General features: G+C 44.8%; 1 long non-coding RNA gene across 13 annotated transcripts in view; it reads left to right on the top strand.

Moving 5' to 3' along the window:
- The first annotated feature begins 692 nt into the window (after window positions 1–692).
- LOC309664097 overlaps window positions 693–23962 on the top strand; it is a 153404-nt gene continuing 130134 nt past the window's right edge. For 7 of the 13 annotated variants that reach the window (XR_014265587.1, XR_014265588.1, XR_014265589.1 and 4 more), the window contains exons 1-2: window positions 750–871; window positions 1289–1404. This is a non-coding gene — a long non-coding RNA (uncharacterized lncRNA). Of the gene's footprint in view, window positions 872–1288; window positions 1405–7691; window positions 8382–23962 lie in introns of those variants that run through there. The other 6 variants (XR_014265590.1, XR_014265591.1, XR_014265592.1 and 3 more) reach the window with 4 other exon arrangements.

Below are 23962 nucleotides of genomic sequence, written 5' to 3'. Positions count from 1 at the left end.
CAGTCCTCTCGTGCTCATGCAAAGGTGCCCGGGCTTCGGCGGGGCTGCTCGGCGGAGTCGCCGGGCTCCGCGCCCCGGCCGCGCGCCCGGCGCCGCTGCTACTCGGAGTCCCGGGGCGAGTCCAAGCCGCGGCTGGAGGAGCCGGCGGGGTCGATTGCTCACTGTGAGGCTACCTCCATGCGACCCTCCCCTTCCCGCCCTTTCCCCTCCCCCCACCAGCCTGATCTGGGTTCTTGGGCGCTTATTGTTTTAATGAAATTTTTGGTTGTTGTTGTTTTGGTCCTTGAATGTGATTTTAGCTGCGAGTAACGTGTCCCGCGCTCCTCTCGGGCTCCCTCGGAGGGTTTTCAGAGAGGTCTCAGTGCATCCATTTTCTCAGATCCTCTCCTTCTTTCGGGGGGAAGGATCTAGGCCCTGCAGGCGCCCTGGAGCGCGAAGGCGGCGGCTGGGGCTCGGAGGGGTCTGCGCGGCGGCCTTGGGAGCTCCCGGGCGGCGGCGGCGGCGGTTCTCCGGGACTGGACACCGTGAGGGAAGCAAGAGGATTTTCCTAGCAAGATCTCCATGTACAGCTACATCTTTAGGGCCGCTCGGGTTAATATATGTCGTCAGAGGCTCCTCACGCCAATCCCGGGGCGGCGGGGGCGGCGCCTCGCGCTCTCTGCAATAAAACTTTTTGATGTTCTCCTTGCTAATTGCCGAGGTCCTCATCCAGGATTGGCTGCCCCTTCATAACCAGAAGATAATTAAAACGAGGGGGGGAGGGTTAAAAAAACTTTTTTATCAGCCGGAGGTTAATGCAAGTGTTTAACAGATGCTTCACTATTAAAATATTTTCCCCCCAAGTCGCAAATATTGAAGAATCTTAAACCAGGTACGGTATCACTCCGCTTTCTTTTCTGATTAAAAAAAAAAAAAAAAAGGGAAGCAGATATTTCTTTTCGAAGTGTTTTGTAGGTAACCGAGGCAAGAAAACCAGAAGGCAGCGGGCGCAGTTCCGTGCGGGGCCGGGAGCAGAGGCGGCGGGCGGTCCCCACGGAGGCGCGTCTCCAGCCCAGGCGGGCGCGGGGCCCGGGGTGCGGGGCGCGGCGGGGCACGGCTGCGGCTTTGACCTGGGCACGGGCTGGAAACGCCCGCCTCGGCGTCGCTGGACTTACCCACCATCCCGTTACCCAGGCCAGGGACGTCTTGGGTAGCTCATGTTATTGTGGCTGTTTTTGGAGATCATGGTGGAGACCCCGGGACCGACGGCCAAGCCGATTGTAAATACTCTTACTTCCATGTTCTTCAGGGACACCAGCCCCAGCGAAGGAAGACCTTAAGCGATTTCAAAGCGCAGGCACATCGATTCCCCGAATTTGTTGTGTGGCCGGTATCGGTGTTCCCCTGGTTTAACTAGCCTGTCTGGTAAGTAACTGAATATTTTTTACAGCGTGTTCTGAGCTTATTTTCCAGTTTTTATGAACAAACATATAAATACATTTCTGCATTCCTGCCTCTGCCATAAAAGCGGGCATCTGTGGAAAGCAGGTTTAGTTATCGGAGGGGAACCATTAAACACCAGTTTAAGAGGCAGGCCGGGAGGACGGCTCGTGGATGTTTAGACTGCTGGCCTTGGTGATCTTGAACGCATTATAACGGAAAATGGATCTCCACTTGTAAGTCACCCGGCCGCAGGGCACCGGGGCCGCGGCGCCCCGAGCGGCGTGAGCGTCTCCAGAAAGCTCGCAAGAGGTTGGGGGGGGCGGTGGTGGACGGTGGCAGGAGCTGAAATGATCCCCGGGGCTTGGCCCTGAGCCGCAAGGGGAGGCTGATGTGTAGCTGAGGATTCCGCCCAAAGGGTCGGTGTGGAAAAGGGTGTCTACAGGAGCCCGCGGGCCGTAAATTAGAGGGAGCCCACGCGGAGTGTGCAGGAGCCCGCGCTGAGCCTGGGACTTGCCGCTGGGCCTGGCGAGGGTCGCCCAGGGGAGGCCACCTACGCTACCTCGGGCGTCGTCTCTGGCAGGCAGGCAGAGTCAGGCCCCAGGCCGCAAAGGGAGTCCCACCCAAAAGACTCAGCGAGCACAGTCCTTTTCTTGCCTGCTGCGTGCGTTTTGCGGGGCACACGGTTGGGGATGGAAGGCCAGGTCAGCACAAATAGAGGGCGGGGTTGGGGGGTACCCAACTCCTGAGCGGCCAGGGATTGGGGCGGCCGCCAGCCACTAACCCCAGAGCCCTGGGCAACAGCTTTGGGAAACATGTGTTAGGTTTTAGGTGGCCAGGCTGCAGGAGAGGGAAAGGAACCCAGAGAGGGTCGTAGAAATCCAGTCTGGGAGTCCTCATGACGGCCCATTCAGTCCCTTCAGCACGGGGTCAGTTTCCCTGGATGCCCCCAGCAGTGGTGTTAAGGCAGAGGACAGGAGGTGGGGAGTAGCTGAAACCAGACTGGTTGGTAAGTGCCCTTTGGGCTCAGAACAAAATAGCCACCTAGAGCTTTGAACCCTCACCTTGGGTAGGTCTGCAGTTTTGAGCACAAGGAGAGTCTTTTAAAGACCTTGTTCTTCAAGGAAAGAATATAGGTAGTGTGGTCAGGGTTCTGTTTACATTTTCACCGGGGGAGGCCAACCCTGAATGTGTAAATACTGGTAGTTCAATCCTCTGACATTTGATACATTTTTAAAAAGTCTGTTTATAAAAACACATCTAGGCCTCAGGAGCAGGTAGACGAAGTAAGATGATTGCACCCTGGCTGGGAACAGATAAAAATGCAGGGAAAGTAGATGCAAGCTGCTTTCAGGCCAGGGGGAGTTTGGGGAATTGAAAGGAGGAGGAAGAAGCCAGGGAGAGGGCTGAGCCAGGGCACTGGGATGCAGTGTCCACCAGAGGCGAGGGGCCTCCATGGTAAAGGCGTCAGAACTTGCCACTTTCAGCCTTTCTCCCATGCTCTTCTCATTGAAACAAAAATGGACGAACCCCTTCATGGTCCCAGAGAGCCTGGCAAGTGATAGAAGAGATGGACAACACAGGACAGAAAAAAGTCGTAAAAGATGCTAATCTGAACATCCGTCCTCATTGACAGTGTCATTATCAGTTAATTAATGTGATCCGAGGGTCTAGGGGTTCATGAATCTCCGAAAGCCAAAATGCAGAGGCTACAGCCCTAGAAAGGGGGCTTGGAGGCAGGGGACAAATGGGAGAACTCTAGGGTCCCTAAGTGGCTGAGTTCCACTCTGTATGCACAACCAGAGTCCACTTTTTTCTGTTAGCGCTCTCTTTGGGACACTTTGCTCCGCGTCTAGTGGGATGCTGGATTCGTCTGCTGCTTTGGAAAGCTGTGAGGCAAAGATGCCGTCTCAGGTTTGCCCCCAGTTTCGGTGGCCAGTGCCTTCTGGGGGGCTACTGATGGAGCCGGTGGTAGTGGTGGTGATGGAGGGGAAAGTGGGAAAGGAAAAGGAGGAGGGGGAAGTTCCTGGCTTAGTTATCAGCCCAGGGACCCCATCCTGGTCTGTACTAGTGTGGCCTCTGGTGTGCTGCTCCCCAAAGGGCACACATTCCGAGTACTCCAGGGCAGGTGAGACGATGCAGGCCACAGAGGATCACTGAGCAGCTGAGAAGATGCGGGCTGGGGGCCGCCTGGGGTGCCTGCAGGAGGAATCCTGCAAGGACGAGGGTGTGCTAACATCGTCCCCTTTTCTGAGGCCCTGAGCTGAGCTGCAACCAGTCTTAACCTAGGCGGGGAGACTGCTTCACAGGAGGGGGGCTGGGGATGAGGTCTGCGATCCTTGTAGCTGACGGTGTACCCACTGTGCTGCACGTTACATCCGACGTTGCAGCTAAGCAGACAGAACTGGGGCCCAACGTTTATTCTGGGCCCGTGTCTCCTGTCTCTTTTCCCTCACTCCTACCCCTTCCCCTGGAAGGGAGTCAAAGGGCACGCGAATGGCTGCACACTCCCTTGCAAACGTTCTGGTCTTGTGAGATATTACTTTTAAAATAAATCTGGTTTAAAGTAAATATTTTCTTAAAAACTTCAGTCTGTTTTTAGGGAAAATACAGATCTTTTCGAGGTATTTATTATTTCAAAGGCGAGGGCAGTTTGTATCTTGTGTTTTGCTCATGAGAACTCAAAATAAACTGGACCTGAAAATAACCAGGCCAGAGGGCCATAAACACACATTTTATGTTTATGGGAATTATGGCTCAATTCCCTTCAACGTCTTTCAAATCTCGTTTTCCCTTATTTTCTTAACCAACGTAGTAGAAGTGACTCTGGGCATTCCTTTAAATATCTATAATGCTCTTCTGTGAGGTGAACCCCAGAACGTGCTAAGAAGCCCAGAAAGAACATCAAACCCAGAAAGTGGCCGCAGAAGCAGTGTGTTCTTGAAGATGTCACCCCAGCCTCACCTGCTCCAAGGATGTGCTTCCTGTGACACCCTAATTGCTCCGTGTTTCTGTCTGTCCAAGGGTGGGGTTGGTTCATTGTACCTGCTGGCCACTTAGCCCCAGAACCTCTAGGACAATCTAGAACCACGCATATTGTCTGAGTGGCAGCAAGAGTCTCCCTCTAACTGGGGTTTTGTAGTCCCTCCCTTTCTTGTGTACCTTTTGGCGAGTGACAGTGGCCCCAGAAACGTGGTGGTGCTCGAAGTACACATCTACAAAGCAGAATCAAGTTTGATCGGACTCACGTCTGTTTCAGAAACGAAGGGCAGGAAGAGCTGCCCTTGGCTCTTGGGAGGTTTCATTTCTCGTGAGCATTTTCTTGTTGGATTTTGGGGTGGGCCTGGGGTATTTGGTGAGTGAGCCCTTGTCCCTCCTCTTTCCCATCCGAACAGATCTGTGGCGACAGGGCGGGGAGGGGCTGATCCAGATGCAGTGATGACTCTGGAGGGGCTGATTGCTCCGTGTTGATCAGGAAACAGTTAAGTCAGTGGAGAAAATTGGAACTTGCTGGGTGCTTGTAACCCCCCTGCATTTAGCCCTTCTCTCTCTCTTTCTCTCTTCTCTCCTCCCTTTCTACCTTCTTTTCCCTCTCTACCTCCTTCCCCCTTCTCTCCTTCCCTTGCTTCTAATTTGCCTTCCAGCAATACTTGGATTTACAGGGGTTTTGGTATCATAGAACCTGAAAGTGGTGAAGAATAAGACACTGGCTCATCCTTAAATAAAGTCCTTTAAGAAAAATAATTTTAAAAATTGAAATATGACTGACATATAACATTGTGTACAATAATTAAGGTGTACACTGTACAAGAAACATCTTAATGTCCACTATGATGGGTGGTGGGAATTTGCATTTTCTCCAAATAATCAATGACTAGATCTTCATATTAACTGGCAAATGTGCTGCTGCTCTGGAGGGTCTTTATTGATGAGGGGGAACCTTTGCCAGGTATCCACATTTGTCTGTAAAGCTAAAATCCATACTCAGACTGAAGGGAACAAAAGATAATGCACATGAAGGGGCCTCATTCCGGGCGGCATGATGTATATATACATGGGAAGTGTTACTAATGTAATTATGGTGGTCCTAAGAGGTATGATAAATCTGATCTTTGCTACTTTGTAGTAAAATATAGATGGAGTTTAGAGCAGAAGTGGCGGAAGAAAATACACCTCACAGGATTTATGTCAACTACTCATTCACATTCTTGTTTCAATCAAATCACCTACACACACAAGCAATATTTTCTTCCAAGCCGGGAGGAAAGCATTCAACATGGAGAAGAGGAAGTAATTGTAATTTTGCATACACGCTCTAAGGAAATGGTAAGGAATAGACTTCAACTAGTCTGCAATACAGTCTGTGGTTCAGAATAAAATATGAAAGCAAATGGCAGCTTAAAATGCGGGGCTTTGGACAAACCACTCAAGTGACTGAAGGGTCTGTTTGTGTCTGGAAGCCCCAGTGCCTTCCCAGTTCTAACTGCAGTGTGGCTCGCATTCCTGTTCTGAAGCCTCCTTTGCAAATTCACAGAGATAGATTTCTCTAGCCCTGGCAGTTGCTTCCAAACCCTTGCTAGTTTCTTCCGGGGCCTTTGCTTCTAGACGAGGGCTCGCCAGGATGGCTAGGTTTCAGGTTAACAAAAAGAAACGGTTTTATTGTCGATATTAATGGCAAACCTCGATGTTTACAAGGCTTGGGTTCAGCAGATCAAAAGCAGCTTGGCTTGACTTCTCAATATTCTCTGGAGCTTAGACAATTAACTGCAATTTTGCTCCTAACGAAACAACACAGAGAAGTTCGTTCCAGAAACGCTGAAGGTAGTCTTTCAGCAGAGATTTTTTTTTTTTTAACCTGTGTACAACCTGTCAGAATCTAAAACATTTGTCCACTGAAGCTGAGCTGAGTTTTGAAGGAAACCTCCTTAAGAAAATGTGTTGGCAAAGTGTCTTCGTTTGCAACGCCACGAGCCTGTTCAGCCCTGCATTCCATGCTTGCCTTTCTGGATCCGGCAGACTGAGGTCTCCCTGGTAATTTGGGTACACCGAGTCTCCAGTTAATGACAGATAATCAGCCTTTGGGTCATTCGGTCATTCTCTTATTACAAACCCCTCCTGCTCTCTCTGATCTCCTTTCAAACTATATTTCACACAAACAAATAAAGCAAGACAGGGACAAGTTCTTAAAAGAGAGAGAGAGAGAAATATTAGAAACTCCCGATACAGAACGCTACACAAGGAAAGGCAAGCTAAAAGAGGATAGGAAAGGACATCTTATCCAAATGAACATGTTGTGTACAAAACATTAAAGGAAAAGGCTCTGGATTCTGTTAAAGTGACAGAAAATTAAAATAAAAATAATTGCAGGCAGAAAAGTTATAACATAAACAGAGAAGGCAGGATGCTTGCTGGAAATGCGCAGCACCAGGAGGCGAATTTGTTGTTACAGATTATATATCTGCAGTGTGATTGGAGAGGCGCGACTTTGTTTCATTTTCCAGGAGAGAATGGATTTCTTTTTAATACTTGTGTGAGTGCCCACTTAAGTTAACACAGGCCAAAACCTCGAGGAACAAAAAATGGAATTGCATTCTGCTTCTTGCAAAGCATCCAACTTCAAACGAAGGAATTGGTTGCATACAGAAAAAGCAGAATTCCATTCAGAACACATTGAGAGACTCCACTAGAAGCGGATGACTGATGCTTTTTTTGTTTTGCTGACGGAAGGCACAGATCATTCTTGGGGAAGTACCACCGAAGCCAGTTCTCCCTGCCCCCACAGCACCCGACCCCCCCCCCCCGGGGGTCTCCATTTGTCCAGTCTACCTTTGGCTGTGACTCCAGAAAGACAAACTTCTGATTGGCCAAGGTATATCTCTGACCACATCCCTCTGGGAAAAGCCTGGGAACGTGTAGCTCTAATAAGAGCCCTGGGGAGAGTGCCCCAGTGCCATTTTCCTGCCCCTGCCTGCCCTTAACCGTACCTTTTGGCCCAAGTCCAGGGCTCCTGAAAGGTCAAAGTCTAGCCGCTGGTGTCGTCTGCAAGCCCTAGGTTTTCAATCCTAAGAGAGACTGGAACTTATTGCTCAGGACTTGATCCACTCAAGTTCTCCAAGTCAGAGGGGCAGCTGGGGGATCAGCAGGTGACGAAAAGTGTGACCCCTACATTGTCCTCAGCTGTGTGTCTGGCACCCCTCGACTTGCCAGCGGAGCTGGCAAACAACCCATGTCTCTCCCATGTTAAAGAATCCACACTTCTTGGTTTCTTCTAGGCCCAGCGTAAATGCCACCTCCTCCAGGAAGCCTTTCCAGGTACGGCTTTCCTTCTCTCTGCTCCCGCAAATCAGGTCTCCCTTCTTCTGAACTCCGTTCTGATGCCCCCCCCACCCCCATCTTCTCTCTGGTAGATCTCTGGGCACACATCTTTCCCCTCCTGTGACTGTGGGTTCCCTGAGAGCCCAATCGAGGCACTGTACCCAGTAGGTGCTTAAACAACTTGCGTAAAGGATGACAGAGAAATCTGGTGAATTCCGCGTATCCCAGTTGCAATCGGATTGCAATTTTCTTTGTTTTGAAAGCGACCAAAGCTAGCGGCGGAGGCGGACGTCGTGCCGAAAGGCACAGACCTTCATCGCCAAGCCCTCGGGAGAAGCAGGGAAGGCTCCTCGGCTGGACCGCGCGTCCGAGGGCTCCGCATCGCCGGCGTGGGATGGAGAGTGGGGACCCATCCCGGCCTGGTCTCCCCTGGCCCCTCCGCCTCCTGAGCTGTGGAGCCAGAGCTGGCCGGGCGGACTCCGCGGACTGGTCTCTCTAAGCCTTGGTTTCCGCATCTGAGCAATGGGGTAGCCACGCCGGCCGCGAGGATGCGCACGAAAGATGAATGAGATCAAGGCGCGCGCGGGGCTGGACGCCGGACACACAGGCTGCGCGCAATAAATGTGTGTGTGTGCTTTCTCTTCCTTCCTCTTGCGTATCTCGCCTTCCCTTCCAGCCGCCGGGACCCCCAGCCCGACAACCAGGGCCGGGTCGCGCCGGAGGGCGCCACCGGGCCTCGGGGCCCCAGCCGCGCGGGCCGCGGACGCCGGGGGGAGATGCGAGCGCGGGCGGAGTTTAGGCCGTGGCCGGCGGGAGGTCACTGCGCGGGGCGGGACGGGACGGACCCCTGCTCCCCCTTCTACCCCCGCTAGGCTCCGGGGCTTTTCGCCCGAGGCGGGCAGGAAGGGGTTAACGGCGCCCCTCCCCCCCCCCAGCTTCCCTCCCGAGGTCTCATTAGGGAACCCTCCCCGCTATTTTCAACATTTCCTCAATCAAGGGCCTTTTAAATAGAGCTGCACAAACAAATTGGCGGCAAAAGCGTAGATCTTGTCACGATTGAGACCAATCCAATATTTCAGCCTTGTTTGCTTTGCAATTACGGGCAGGCTTGTGGCTTCGGTGCCACCGGGGCAAATCTGCCGCCGCCCGCTTTCTCTCCGCACCGGGCGGCGGAGGAAGGACCCGCGGAGCCGGCGCGGGGAGGGGCGGGGGCGGGCGGAGAGGAGGCGGGGAGGGGGCCGGGCCGGGGGCCTTTCCTGCACCCGGTGCGGAGGCGCGCGGAGCCGAGTTGAAGGGCTTCTCCTACCCGGCCGAGCGGCTGGGGCGCACCTAGTGGTAACGCACCGTGCAGCGCGCACGTGGAGTCCAGGGTGTGCCCTTGCCCAGCTTCCTTTCTCCCCTCTTCCGTTCCCCTCTCTTCTATCCCATCCCATTTTCCTCCAGTACTTCCAGGCGGTTCCTGGATTTCCCGCTCCCTCTCGCTGTTAAACCTACTGGCCGGCTCCGTACCGTTTTCCATGGCTGCTTATTCTTGTTTGACTTTTTTTACAAAGTCACTTTAACTCGGCTGCAGGAGGAGAAAGCTCCAAGGCCTCTGGCCCGGCTCCCGCGGCCGCGCAGTCCTCCTTGAACCTGCTCGTTCGGCCACTGCGGGCCAGCCTAGTTGGTCTCAGCAGAACAGTAGTTAACTCGAACCAGGTCTTAAGCCTTATATTTCACAGACAATTATATCTTGGCTGCTGTTTCACAAAATTGTTAATATTTGCTTTATACCGAGGAGCATTTTTAAAGTCAAAAACAAATACTACATTTCAAAAAGAAAGTATGATAATAAATCTCTTTTTATGGATTCTCTCTGTATACGTGGAAACCACATGATTTAACTCCTCGACCCCCGCCCCTTCAGGCGCAGCTGAAGTTATACAGATACCGGCTTTTAATACACAGTCTCTGTGTCTGGGGGGAGGCACCTGCATTTGTCACGTTCAGTATAGTTTCCAAGATTTCCCACCCCACCCTGACCCGTGTAGCTGAGTGCAACAAGGATTATAATATAATTAGGTCTGAGATGTGAAGTCCATTTTCACACGAATTCAAGAAAGATGGGCAACACGGGTAATTAATCCACAGTTTCATATTATTTTCTAAATGACTACCCATTTTCCTCTCCTGTCCAGATGGGAAAGTTGAGGCAAAGAAATATTTTTATGAGACTCTGGGGGTGCATATTAAAATATGCTTCTAATGCATTAAGGACCTACATTTCTTTGCTGGTGGTTATAAAAGAAATCCATAGCTGTTCTTGCCAATTAGCAATCTCTTTTAGGCTTTTTTTTTTTTTTAATCCCACCGTCATTCTTCTAGATTGTCATGTTTTGGTTCTCAATTTTATTTAAAGCAAACTTCAGAAATGATGGTTTCATGAAATTGTGCGATGACAAAGACACAGAATAATATTTCAAGTCCATGAGTCATGCACACCTATGTGTATCTCTCTTGCAGTTTTCTAGCTGATTGCTTTAGTATGTCTATAAGAAATACAAAGCAGTAGCTAGAAAGAATTCTCTCTTCACCAAAAGAATTGGTTTGACATATTATTCAGTGCACAAATTATATTACTTTCATGTGTGTTAATCTGTTTGGTATTAAAACTGCTAGAGTGTTTTAAGCATTAACATGTTTTACCACGCCACTTTCAAATTCGTGATCTCAAATAATTATAAAGGTTTTGATGTTAATCCCACGTTAAGTGAACAACTATGAAAATACCCTGAAAGCATTATTATGCTTATATAAATGCCAACAAACACAACTGTACGGGGAACACGATTACTTTTTATCTGACATTATCCTATAGGGATATACATTCATTTCTTTTTAAATCAGAGCAGTTTTCAATTACTTTTTAACAGATTTTTTTTCAACACAGCATTTTGCAATGCCTACAAACCACAGCAACTTTGTCCTGACAGATAGATATTTTTCCTTCATTGTTATTCATTAGCTTCTTTGCAAACTCACTATAATAGAATAATATAAAAAATATCAAAATATAGAAAACAATTATTAGACTCTACATATTTATTTCAGTAAGCTAATGTTATTAAAATTAAAAACATGTGCCTGGCATATAAATGTTTCTCTAAGAATTCTTTTTTGGATGCATAGTTATTATTTTTTAAACCAACTCAGATTTTCAAGTACTGATTTTTTCCCTCTAAACAGGCATTGCATTGTTTTAAACAGTAGCTCCTGGAACAGTACCACCCTTAGTATTTTAGACTTTCAAACGACAATTGGAATTGGATAAATACTTTCAGCTGGGAGCACTTTCCTAATACCTTTGTAGGTAATAGGAGTCACTACTTGTGCTGGGTGACAAACAGACAGTGAACTGGACATTCAGATTCTACCCTTTGTAGAACCTACCAGAAAATGGAGTTTTCCTATAAGATTGCTGTGGTCCATCTAAAAAAAATTCTGTGAAGATGTAAAATCAGAGAAAATGAGTGAGTGCTTTTTCTCATGACAGTTATGAAATGATGGCTTAAAGAGGGATGCAAAATATGACACAGGAGGAATGCAGAAACATAAAATCTGAAAAAGAAAGTTTCCTCAGGCAGCGTCTGGCTCTTTGTGTATAACAGGAGAGGCATGAGTTGGATCTGCAAAACCAAATAGATTGAGTTTGTTTGTTTCAATTCAGTGATTTTTAAAATAGATTTTTCACTGAGTGAAGAAGACGCATCAAGGAAATATATACAAATTCTTGTATATAGAAAATACTAACTACCTTGATTTTTCATGTTGGGTTAAAATATAAGGACCTTTAAGCTACTATACCACTGTTCTTTCTAAATGAATGCATGTTGTCATAACTGGTGTCAAAAAGCATTGATTTTTTTTCAAATTGGTGTTAAACTGGAGTAATAAAGTATATCCATGAGAGGATTTCCATAAACTCCAACTTGTGGAGAAAACGGTGAAAAAACTTTTTCAGGAAGAAACCAGGCAACTTTAACTGTTATTAATCTGGGATAAATAAAGTGAGAAACTGCCTCCTTACATTCCTAGTAATTCTTTCTGCTTTTCCAAACATTGTTAAGTTCTCTGAATCTTGTGCTAGTCAAGTCAAGATGATGTTAGCAATAAAATTACAGAATCTAATCAAGTGGCTATTTTTGCTTTATTACAAATATAAATTATATGTGGGCTGTTGAAGTGCTTTTTCTTTGAGAGCTGAATTTTTCCTTTTTCAGATACAGTGATGTTTAATGAAGTGTTCATAAGGATAAATACGATGGTTCATCAAGGATAAAATAGCTATGTCAAAAAAGTGGCATTTGAGTCCACTTGGTGTGGGCTGTGCTTTGTAAATTATAGTGCTTTTAATATCACAACCTAGGTATTTGTAATGAGAACATCTGAGAAGAGAACTCAAGTGACCTCAGTGTACACAGGCAAGAACATCTGAATATGAGGAAATAACTAGATCACACACTGAATTTTTCTCATTGCCTTGGATGCTAGGAGTTTTAAATTATAACCTCAGATACATCTGAACAAATAGTAAGCCGGACACATTTTATTGTATTATTGTTTATACCCTGCTTCATGTTAGAAATAATTTACAGCAGTTTTTTTTCAAGGATTGGTAAGATAAATTTTTCAAAATCTCTTTGTAAGAATAATTCCTGTAAGTATAATTGTAATTTATTTTGTTTATTACAAGATCAGTGATGTGCTCTGGTAAATATTTGATCCCAAGATGAAGCAACATCACATTCGGAATGAGACAAATTTGAGAAATTAATTTTGAGTACATTGTAAAGAAATCTTAGTACATACAAATAAAGCTATTATTATGCATGGAGAGTAGCATAACACAGTGATTAAGAGCAAGTCTCTGGAGTCAGGGGCACAATTTTGAATCTTGACTAGAGCAGCTATCAGCATGTGATCTTGGGAAAATTACTTAACCATCCTTAGCTTCAGTTACACTTCTGTACAAGGTGGATAATAATCGTCTTATCACAATGTCATGATGAACATGTGGTGAGATGATTCACATGAGGCTCTTAATTGAGGGTCTGGCATACAGTAAGTGCTTAATAAGCACTAGCTCTTCTCTTTGGCATAGCTGTACAATGTTAAAGACTAGAATGCCAGGTACATTCCTGAAAGCTGCAGAATGTGGGGATGTTGACAGCCCATGGACTTCGTAGAGATTTGTATCAGGAGATTGACTTCCAGACCTCAAGGTTGACAGGGTGAAGGAAAAGTCTTCTGTCTGTCTTTAGAGGCTCTAGAAAGGTATGGGGAGGTGGTCTTAGTGAGAGCAACCTGCTAAACTGGCAGAGGAAATCTACCTGCATGCCATCTTGGCCACGTGTGGTGGTCTGTTGGTGTCTAACACAAAGGTCTAAACTAAGAGAAATGACATCTGAAAGAAATAGGATACCCTAGGTCAATGGTCTCCTCATTGATTTAATTGTGCACCCCAAGAGTAAAACATTTAAAGTATATTTATTGGCAAATTATATATCTGCACTACTTTACTGATATATTATGTACATTATATACCGTTGCAAAAGCGAAACTACAAAAGGGCAAGATAAAGAAAAATTAAACAATAGGTTTAAATATTTAAAGGTGAGGTTCAGCCTTATCAGTTGTGTATGCAAATCGACACTTTAAGTAGCCTCGGTCACTTAAAAATACTTTAGTTGACTTACTGTTGGATTCATGTTGTCTGTGTTTCTGCCTTGTTTCATGGCTTTAGGACTAAAGTGCTTAACTTGGAGCCAGAACAGTATCAATTCTGTCATTTTCACTTTGACGGTTTCTGCCTGTATTCTTTCAATTATCTTCAATACAAGGTTCTTTGCAGGAAACTTTTAAAGCCCTTTGTCCATTTGGTGAAGGTTAGTTTAGTTGCAACTGGATTATATAATCTGCTTCCACCTAACTGAACCAGCTAAACCATAACACATCTCAGTCAAGCTCATCTCTGTGAGCTTGTGGTGGTGTCACTGAGTCCAAGATGGTATTGCTCACCGCACAACAGGCCAATAAATAAAGAGATGAGGTGTTGGGGCAAAGAATAGCGACTTTATTTGGAAAGCCAGCAGCCCAAGAAGATGCTGGACTAGCGTCCCAAAGAACCCTGTTACCCGAGTTAGATTTCAGGCTTCTTTTACTAAAAGGGAAGGGGGGTGCGGCTGGTTGTTGCAGACTTCTTGGTGCCGGAATCCTTTGTTCTTGCAGCTGTGGTTACAATGTTTCAATAAACCTCCAACAAGACAAATGTTATTCTCTGTTCTGCAACTTTTTATCTCTATATGAATAGGAAAATGTTATACCTTTAAAGGTCAGAGCCTTGAGAATGGGCTATCCTGTATATTTCTGGCAACAGGTAACATTCTTTTGTGATTAACTTGTAGCAAAAGCAACAGAATACAAAGGTTAAAGTAAAAGAAACAGATCCAGTATGGAGTCAGATTTGTTCTTCCCTATTACAGTTGGGGGCACTGTTAGCCCCTCTGCCCTTCAGATCTCCCCGACCCCCCCTGGGTGCCTGGGACAACTGTTGATGAAGACCAGGTGAGGGTGTTGGTGAACTCATTTCTAATTGTTTATCTAAAAACAAAAGAGAATTTGTACTCTGGTCTTCTTGCACCCCATTCTCTGGGGCGTCACCATCCTAGACTCAGAAGTCATTGTGGTTCCTGCCATTTTTCTACCTTGACATTCTATGGCAGAATGAATGAGACCCTTTGGCGCCCTGGACTTTGTTTTCTATAACTTGCCGTATTCTGCTAGCCATGTAGTTGTGTAGCTCTTCACTGTTTACAAGTTGCTTTCACATAGTTCTTTCATTTGAACTCAGCACCTCTGGAGGGCAGGTAAGGCAGGTCTGATTCTGTCCATTCTAAAGATGAAGAGATGAACTATCAGTGGCGTTGACTGGAGATGTAAAATAATGGCCCAAGTTCACACAGTCAGTAGGCGGTAGATCTGGGTTTGAACTTGTTTCCTGAAAGCAGTATCATGCCGTTTCTGTTCCATCATCTTTACTGAGTTTTAAACTATATTCATATTCGCCTGAATTGAGGTGAGACAGAGCTATAAAACTGAACAGAAGCAGTGGTTCTAAGTGGTTCTGGGAACGGATTGAGAGGAAGCATGTTGGTTAGAATATATGAGAATCAAACGGAGTGATGTAGAGGAAAGGAATTAGCATTCATTGAACACTTATTTTATCCTATGCTCTATATACACATTATTACTTTAATATAGTTATTTACCTGGAAGGAGTAGTTTTTACATATCAGGAAATTGAGGTTCAGAGACGTTAAGTAATTTGTCTAAAGTACAGAGCTTTTAAGTTGTAGAGTTTAAACCAAAGCAAGCTAATGTTTATATATATATAAATTATATACATATTTAATCGCTGTGTAGTGTTAAAAATAACAAAATATGTTAAATTTGGAAGCCTTGCTAGCAGTTTTTTGTCCTAAACTGGATTTCTGGCTTTGGCTAAAAATAAACCATGACAACACCCCATGCTAATGAGGATGCAGAAAAAATGGGTCACTCATACACTGCTGGTGGGGAGAAAAATTGGACAGCCAGTCTGGAAGACAGTTTGGCAGTTTCTTAAAAAGTAAACGTGTAACTACCGTATGACTCAGCAGCTGCACTCCAGAGAATTTATCCTAGCTCAGTGAAGACTTAAGTTCACACAGAAACCTGTGCGTGAATGTTTATAGCAGCCTTATTCACGATAGCTCCAAACTGGACACAACTCAGATGTCCTTCAAAGGACACACAAAGTGTTCACCATTTTGTTAAGTTAAGCATGTACTGTTAATTGTAGTACATCCATACCCTGGAATACTACTCAGCAATGAAAAGGAATAAATTATTGATAAGCTCCACAGCCCAAATGAATCTCTGGGTGGAAAAGCCAACCCCAAATTGTTGTATGCCGTCTGGTTCCATTTATGTAACTTTTTTAAATGGCAAAATTATAGAAATAGAAAAAAGATTAGTGGTGACTAGGGGTTAAGGAGCCGAGAGGGTGGAGGGAAAGTGGGCGTGGCTATAAAAGGGCAACAAGAGGGATCCTGGTGATGGAAGAGTCCTGTGTTTTGACTGTATTGATGTCAGCATCATGATTGGGACATTGCACTATAATTTTGCAAGGTTAGGAAAAACTGGGTAAAGCGTGCATGGGATCTCTATCCTTTCTCACAACTGCGTGAGAATCTACAAGTACTTCAACATAGAAAGCTTAATAAAAAAGTGGGCTGCCCTTCAGTGAATTCAATCCCATGCCTTCCAGATCACCTGCAGATTGAGGAAGGTTGAGATTATGAGTCGGAGGCGTGAACTTTAAGGATGATGATGTGATACCACACAAACTCTTCCAAATCTATTCCCTCCGATGATTTTTATTACTGATTGTAGTGCATTCTTACTGCTATTTTAGGGAAGCATAAAAATGCCACCTCTCTTTTCATAGGACTTCTGCTTTATAAACCGTGGTGTGTTTTTTTAATCCATCAGGATTTACACATTAGAAGAAGAAACGAGACCACATCGGATCTGATTGTCTCAATCTATTTTTAAGTGAATCAGAGAAGAGTTTTTATTACCCTTTTTTCCCTTTCCTACTTATTTTTCTTCTTTTTCCCTTCTTCTATTTGAATCCATATTTCCCAATATCGTACTATGTAATCTGAAACACAACGTGTGCATATTACAGATGGAATTAGTAATGTCCTTCCTAAAATGGGAAATATAAAGATATACTGAATCTCCGAGGGTAACTTACCATTTGCACTATGCCTGGATGTTGTTTCTTTTGGAGAGGAGTAGTGGAGATTATAAGTGTAACTAAAAAAAAAAAAAAATCTATTGATGATTTGTTGAGACAATAAAGTAACAGCAGTATTGCAGGGGGCTGGTCTCGCTTTCCCAGGCCACCAGAGCAGCCCCAGGGCCTCTGCTAACACCTGACAATGCCGGAGAGTGATTTAGTCACTGCAGAGGAGCTGCCTTCAATGACAAATAGGGGTTAAATTGTGAGAATTTCAGGACACATTTTGGGGAAGGATTAAATAAATCAGGGGACTTGCTGACAGCAAATAGTATCTTTGAGAGGCTGATTTGAAACACAGAATCAGAGAATTGAGATGAATCCCAGGTGGTCGTTGGGAGCTGGATAAAGTCCCAATGAGTTGGCTGACTTAAGTCTCGTCTTTGTCTCAGTGTCATTAAATAGTCTTTAAGTGATGCCTTATTAATTATCACCTTAGGAAGAGATGATGCACATACAGAGGTGGAGTTAAGGTATGTTAATCGAGGGAACGATATTTGTAGTTCATTTAAATGATTTCCCTCACGGTAGAGTTAAAAGGCCCTAGAACTGCCTCTTTATAATCTTTCCAATTCTATCACTGTTTGTGTTACTATAACACATCTTTTCCGAGGAACTTAAACGTACGTTCAATTTTTAACTGTCAGAATGAGAAAGAGTTTTTCATTCTGACAATGCATTTAAACATTTATTCTCTTCAATGGTGAATAATAAACTTTACTCAAGGATACCACTGTTGGATGTTGAAATGAAGCCTTTTACCTCAACTAGCTTGCCGTGGAACGAGAGATGCCAAGGAAGGCGATTGGTAGCACGCAGTCTGAAAAAAAAAAAGGGCATTTCCAGCTGCTTACTGGGAGGAAATGGCACGGTGGAAGGGGAAGAGGCTGTGAGACAGGTGAATACCAGGGAACAAAAATTCCTAGTTCCACATCTATTCAAGACACTTTAGAATGGCTGGGCTGCCTCACTTCATAGTTTTCCCAGACCAAATAGACAAAGGAAAAACAAACAAAAAAACCGAAAGCAAGCAAAATCCTGAAAACAACAACAGCACAACGAAAACTTTAATTCGAGCCAAAACAAAAATTGGGCTTTTATGAGGTTGACTTGAGGTCAGGAAAAGAATGATAAACTTTGGAGAGGAAGAAAGAAATCATCAAAGCCAAGAGAAGCTCAAAGTGGAGTTTAATAGCAGCTATCGTATTGCGCCCAAGCCTGGACCACTCCTGCTGCAGCTGTTTCATTTTAAGATGCTCCGGTTCCCGATCCCACTCACACAGCCCTCCACAGTGACCTGGGCGCACACACCCAGGCACCCGGGCCGTCCTAGATGACTGAAACCCCCCGGAGGATGACTGCAGAGGCAGTGTGAGTGGAAACAAGGAAACCCAACATAGCAGTTTACTGAATCACATCTGCGGCCAAGCCCAGTGAACAATTAGCAATATTGGGGATCTCCTGGTACCTGTCAAAATTGTACTGATGGTATTTTGTGCAACTTATGCCCGTGTGAGGAAGTTATTTTTTCTGTTTAATATCAATGGACCTTGGGTAGTAACTTGGATACAACTTAAAAAAAATTACTTAAGGACAGAAGTGGTTATAAGCTTCTCACTCTGGAGGATCTCTTTATTTTTAAATTTTATTTATTTATTTATTTTTTTAACTTTTTATTTTATGTTGGAGTATAGTTGATTAACAATGTTGCGTTAGTTTCAGGTGTACAGCAAAGTGATTCAGTTATACATATACATGCATCTATTCTTTTTCAAATTCTTTTCCCAATTAGGTTGTTACGGAATATTGAGCAGAGGATCTTTTTAAACACTGCAAGACATTAGGCCTTTTGCAGAGTTCATACTATTGAGCGGCAAGCTTTGTCTTCCTCTTCACAAAAGGAGGATGATTTGCTGTAGGTGTGACTGTTCCCACCGGGCAGTGAGCGCCTCCAGGACAGCATGAAGTCCTAGAAGTTGGGCAGGGCCACCCTACACCAGGAATTAGAGGTTCGGAATAATTAATAATAATAATGATAGAAAATATAGTAATACTATGTGCCAGGTCCTGTTCTAAGTGCGTTTCCCATATTAACTCATTTATTTTTCATAGTTACCCACTAAGGTACAGTCGTGACCCCTATTGTACAGCTGAGAAGCTGCAGCACCAAAGTGTTCCAAGTCACACAGCTAGTGAGCTACAGGCAGGAGGGAAACCCACGCTTACCCACTGCCGTTCACTCAGGCGCTCAATAAAGAGCAGCTGATGTATGACAGGTATTGGGTTCTCTGCAGGCAAACTAGTGAATCCAGATGGATGTCTCTGCCTTCTTTGAGCTTATCACCTATTGGGCATAAAGGCTAATGACTTACTGTGTTGTGGGATGTTATTAGGCCATGTTTGTATGGCATGGTGATTTTGATCTAAGCTCCTTAATACACGCAGGGAGCCCAACTCCTTCCTGCACAGCCACGGCTGTCTTCTTCCTTCCGCTCCCCACTGGCGTGGTTCCTTTCCCTGGAGTACGATGTGTGTCTCAGGCTAGGCGGGCAGGCTCCCCACCGGGATATGACTGCGCCGGTAACAGTGGCAGTAGGGGTAGGAGGTGGAGGCAGGGTGATCTTTGAATGCGTTGCTTTTCTTGTTTTTTTTTTTTTTTTTTTGGCCATGCATGCCACACAGCTTGTGGGATCTTAGTTCCCCGACCAGGGATCGAACCCGGGCCACGGCAGTGAGAGCACAGAGTCCTAACCACTGGACAGCCAGGGAATTCCCTGAATGCATTGCTCTTAACTCAAAACTTTGTTTTGATGTGTAGCCATACAACTCTGGAATGTGACTCTGGGATCACACACTCAGAGATGGCCCCTTGAGGGGGTTTTGAGAAACTCCAAGGGCTCTCTTTTATACAAAGGAAGGTCCAAGCTTCTTTTTCTGAAGTATAGTCACATTTATTTTCTTGGACCTCTGCCTAAACAATTCTGTCTGGATCTTTTGGAAACCTTAAGATGATTCAAACTCCGAATTAAGCAGAATCAATTACAGGAGGTAGATCTGAGCCTAGTTTTTGAGACTTTTATCTTGAATTCCATCTGGAATCTGCTCCAGGATATAGGCCTTTGTGATTATGGGTTGGGTTCCCAAGTTCAGGTGGATGGAATTTATTCATTCATTCTTCAGTCGATGTTTAATTGAGTGCCTTTTTTTTTTTTTTAAATTAATAGCTACTTTATTTACTTATTTATTTTTATTTTTGGCCGTGTTGGGTCTTCGTTTTGTGCGAGGGCTTTCTCTAGTTACGGCAAGCGGGGGCCACTCCTCATTGCGGTGCGCGGGCCTCTCACTATCGCGGCCTCTCTTGTTGCGGAGCACAGGCTCCAGACGCGCAGGCCCAGCAGCTGTGGTGCACGGGCTTAGTTGCTCCGTGGCATGTGGGATCTTCCCAGACCAGGGCTCGAACCCGTGTCCCCTACATTGGCAGGTGGATTCTCAACCACTGCGCCACCAGGGAAGCCCTTGAGTGCCTATTTTAACAAGACCTAAAATAAATGAAACTTGGAAGTCCTAGGCTTCATTGGTTTTCTTAAAGATTCTAAAAACATAAATGCTATTGTTAGATTCACATGAGTATTTAGGATGAAAAGGAAATAAGTTGCAGATTGTTCCAGAAACAAGGGTTCATCTGCTCTGGAGGTGACTCTTCAGTTATAAAGCATACTCATAGGTAGAAACACATTTGGTAGTGAGACAATATAATTTTATAATATAATCACTGCCACTGAGACCCAGCCTCTTCCAAATGTGTAAAATAAGTTAGAGTTTTAGTCACACTAATGAAAATGGGAGTGACATATGTGCATGGAGTAAGTCTTTGGTTGAAGGCCCAACTGATTAGGAGCTGTGTTCTGTGGTTTTTGCCACTTGTGTGTGATTAAACCCTACAGAATAGAGTCTGTCCCCATGCATGGCTTATGAAGAAAACTAGTAATGTGATATTGAATTAATGATCCAGCTTCTCAAAAGGAGAGACTATTGGCCTAACACCTTCCTAAGTTGGAGCTGTCAACATGTTTAGTTTGCTTCTAATGGGAGCGAGGCTGGAGAAAGGAAAAGCTTTGTAGGAAGGGTTATGTGATATTAATAAGAACCACATTCTGTTTGATGTTCTCTCAAATTGTATGTGCTTTATCTCACTAAAAACTGAACCGTTCAAAAATAATAAATCCTCCTTTTCTATGGCCCATAAATGATCAACATTTTGGATGACCCAAAAACTTTTGTCCCAAAGATATCTCCACTTCTAGCCCATCTTTATTTGCTGGTGCTGATTTACAGCTGAAAGCACCACTTCCTGTTTTTTCTAAGCATAAAAGTCATAATGTGTTTTACAAATACTCAAAAGAGCTTAAAATCCATGAACCTCTGTATTTCTTTTTTTTTTATTCTTCTATAAGAATGTATTCAAATTTGTTAAACAGATGGCTTTCTGTTTTTGAAAAAAAAAAAAAAACTGCTGAAAGTATTCACCTCAAGATGGAGAGCTCGTAGGTTAAATTTCATTCTGGAGTGCACTTTTACAACCAAGTAATTAACCTTTCAATATGAGGGTATTTGAAGGAAACAAGAAAAATCTTAACAAGAGGATCTCACAAACACTGGTATGGAAGCCATCCCAGAGATGCTCCAGAAAGTTAATAATTAAAGACTTTAAAATAGTTTACAAACATTGTTTCATTTTCCAAGTTTTCCTGTTTTCTCTCTTTATTACAGTAACCTTAAGAGATAAATATCAATACTCCAAGGAGTGCATAACAATAGAAATTGGCACAAAATTCTTAGTGGGAGGATGGAGGTGCTGACATTCATTGGTTTTAGTCAGTTACATTTTTTGGGTACTTACCACGTGTGGAAGTGTCTTCCATGCTTGTGAAGGGATACAGCACATTATAGCATGTAGAAGATGCTCTTTGAACCTACAATTTAGTGAGTCTGAGAAGAAATGGATTAAAGAAAAGTTAAAAGGACAAATAGAAAGGAATAATAAGTGGAGAGCTGAGGTAGTCCACGATTGTTGTCTGAGACATTTTGTTAATAACACTAAATTAAAAGAATGAGAGACCATTATGGGATGGAGTGGGCTGGAAAGAGCTCCTCTGCTTACAGCTTGCTCTCCACCTTGAGAGTCAGACCTATTTTGGAAAAGCAGAATTTGGGTACATGGGGGTGGGGTTGAGAGAATACTCTAGAAGGGAGAAGAGTTTCATTTTGGAGACAGAGAGATCTGAGTACAAATCTTGGTTCCAGGGGCTCCCCTGGGTGTCCAGTGGTTAAGACTCCCCGCTCCCAACGCAGCGGGCCCAGATGTGATCCCTGGTCAGGGAACTAGATCCCGCATGCTGCAACTAAGAGCCCACACAGGGCAACGAGGATCCTGTGTGCCACAATCAAGACCCAGCGCAGCCAAAATAAGTAAACAAACAAAACCAAAACAAAACAAATGTTCGTTCCATTGCTCTCCGGCTGTAGAGTCTCGGGAATTTACTCTACTTTTCTGAGTGCCTTGTGGAAAATGGGTATAGTAGTGACTGCTTAATTTTGTTTTAGAATTAAAGGAGATAACATATACAGAGTGATACATAGTAAGCACTCAACACACGCTAATATCCTTAGTTGGAGGGAACATCCTGAATAAGCATGGAGTGAGGAGAGAGCTGGCCATGTCCACGGGGCAATGAGAAGAAATGAGTAGGATTCTCACTGCCCCATGGAAAATGAGAATGGAGGGGAGGATTAAGTAAGAGCAGCAAAGTGAGACAAAGTGGAAAGATAAAATAGGATCAGAGATGTTCACTTGTCTCCTCAGTCAACATGGACTGAACTCCTTTTCTGCGGGAAGCCTTCTGCTAAGCATGGGGATGCAAAGAGGAAAAGACTGAGCCTGCATTTCTATGGGGCGTCAACCTAAGCAACTGGAACTTTATCTCGAGGGGAACTTTCAAGAGGGGAGGAGCTTGAACGTGGTAGTTTTGGATGGTAACTGGAATATATTTCTCGAGCCCCGAGATAATAAGTTCAATTGTTGTCTCCTAGTGGTTGGGGGTTAATGAGCCTGCAATCCCGTTGACCAGGGTCCTGTGATGGAGAGTCCATGCAGATGGATGAGGAGGAAGGGCCAAAGCGTGGAACTTCATCTCATCCCTTGAAATATAATCTTGGCACTGAAACTACTCGTATTGCACTTGTGGTGAAGTTTCTCACCTAATCTGGGATTTTCCACACTCGGTGATTATTGCATTGGGCCTGCAGTCATGAAGACCTTAGAGGTTGGCACCAGAGTCACTGTCTATTCAGGGCGAAGGACAACGTGAGAATGCAGACGTCGGTGACTTTCTCCATGATTCTGTGCTCTGTGAGCAGAACTCCCCTCCCTGTTGGTAGATCTCTGTAACCAGAGGCCCCGTGACGCACCAAACACACGATACTCAACCAAAAGTTGTAGATTGAGCACAGACATTTCTTCATGAAGCTTTGCCTGGATAAACAGCTTCTATGTCTTCTACTCACGAATTCTTGGCTCTTGTTCTTACCTCTGCTTCTGTCAACTACCATTTTTATCTCTCCTTCCCTTTTTAAAGCCCAAGGCTCAGGAGAACACAGATCAAATGAGATGTAGACTCTATTACTTTCTGGGATCTCCTAATCCATCCTAGTTCACTACTATTTCAATGGCCATTGTCTTTATTTCAGGGTTGGTACCATATTGAGTTGTGGTATAGAACTGAAATATAATTCTTTTTAAGATGGTCATGTTTTTGTTCTCAGCTTGGAAAATGCCACTGGGGTGTGGGTTACAAGACACACAGTTTATAGGAGGACAAGACACCCTCTTTTAATACCTAAACACCAGCATTATGTCCAGTATTGTGTATTATTTTATACCCGGCTTTGACACCCCTCTGCACAGACATCTATCAACCCAGCATTCAATCTACACGTTTTTTTGTGGCTGTTTAACTCAGGTGGTTAGGGCATTGAGCTAATGAGAACAAGGTCACAGGTTCAACCTTTGTGTGGGCCAGCAAGGTTTGCTTTGTTCAGTGGCCACAGACCTGGTCCAGCCAGCTGTCTAGCATATGTCTGCCCCAGGTCATAAGAGGACATGGCAGGAGTGTGTGGATGGACAAGAGAAAATCCATCACCACCATTAGAGAAAGCCACGGCGAGCACGTGTCCTACTAATGGGGGTCAATAATGTCTCATTCAAATGAGGCTGACATTTTAATACCTCTCACTGAGAGGGACTTTTGAATACCACGTTTAAACATTGTTGCTTTTTTGTGGGAA

The sequence above is a fragment of the Balaenoptera physalus genome (genome assembly GCF_965194825.1).
Source record: "Balaenoptera physalus genome assembly, chromosome: 7".
Classification (NCBI taxonomy): Eukaryota; Metazoa; Chordata; class Mammalia; order Artiodactyla; family Balaenopteridae; genus Balaenoptera; species Balaenoptera physalus.
The sequence above is the reverse complement of the archived record's forward strand: the minus strand, read 5'-3'. Positions and strand labels throughout refer to the sequence as shown.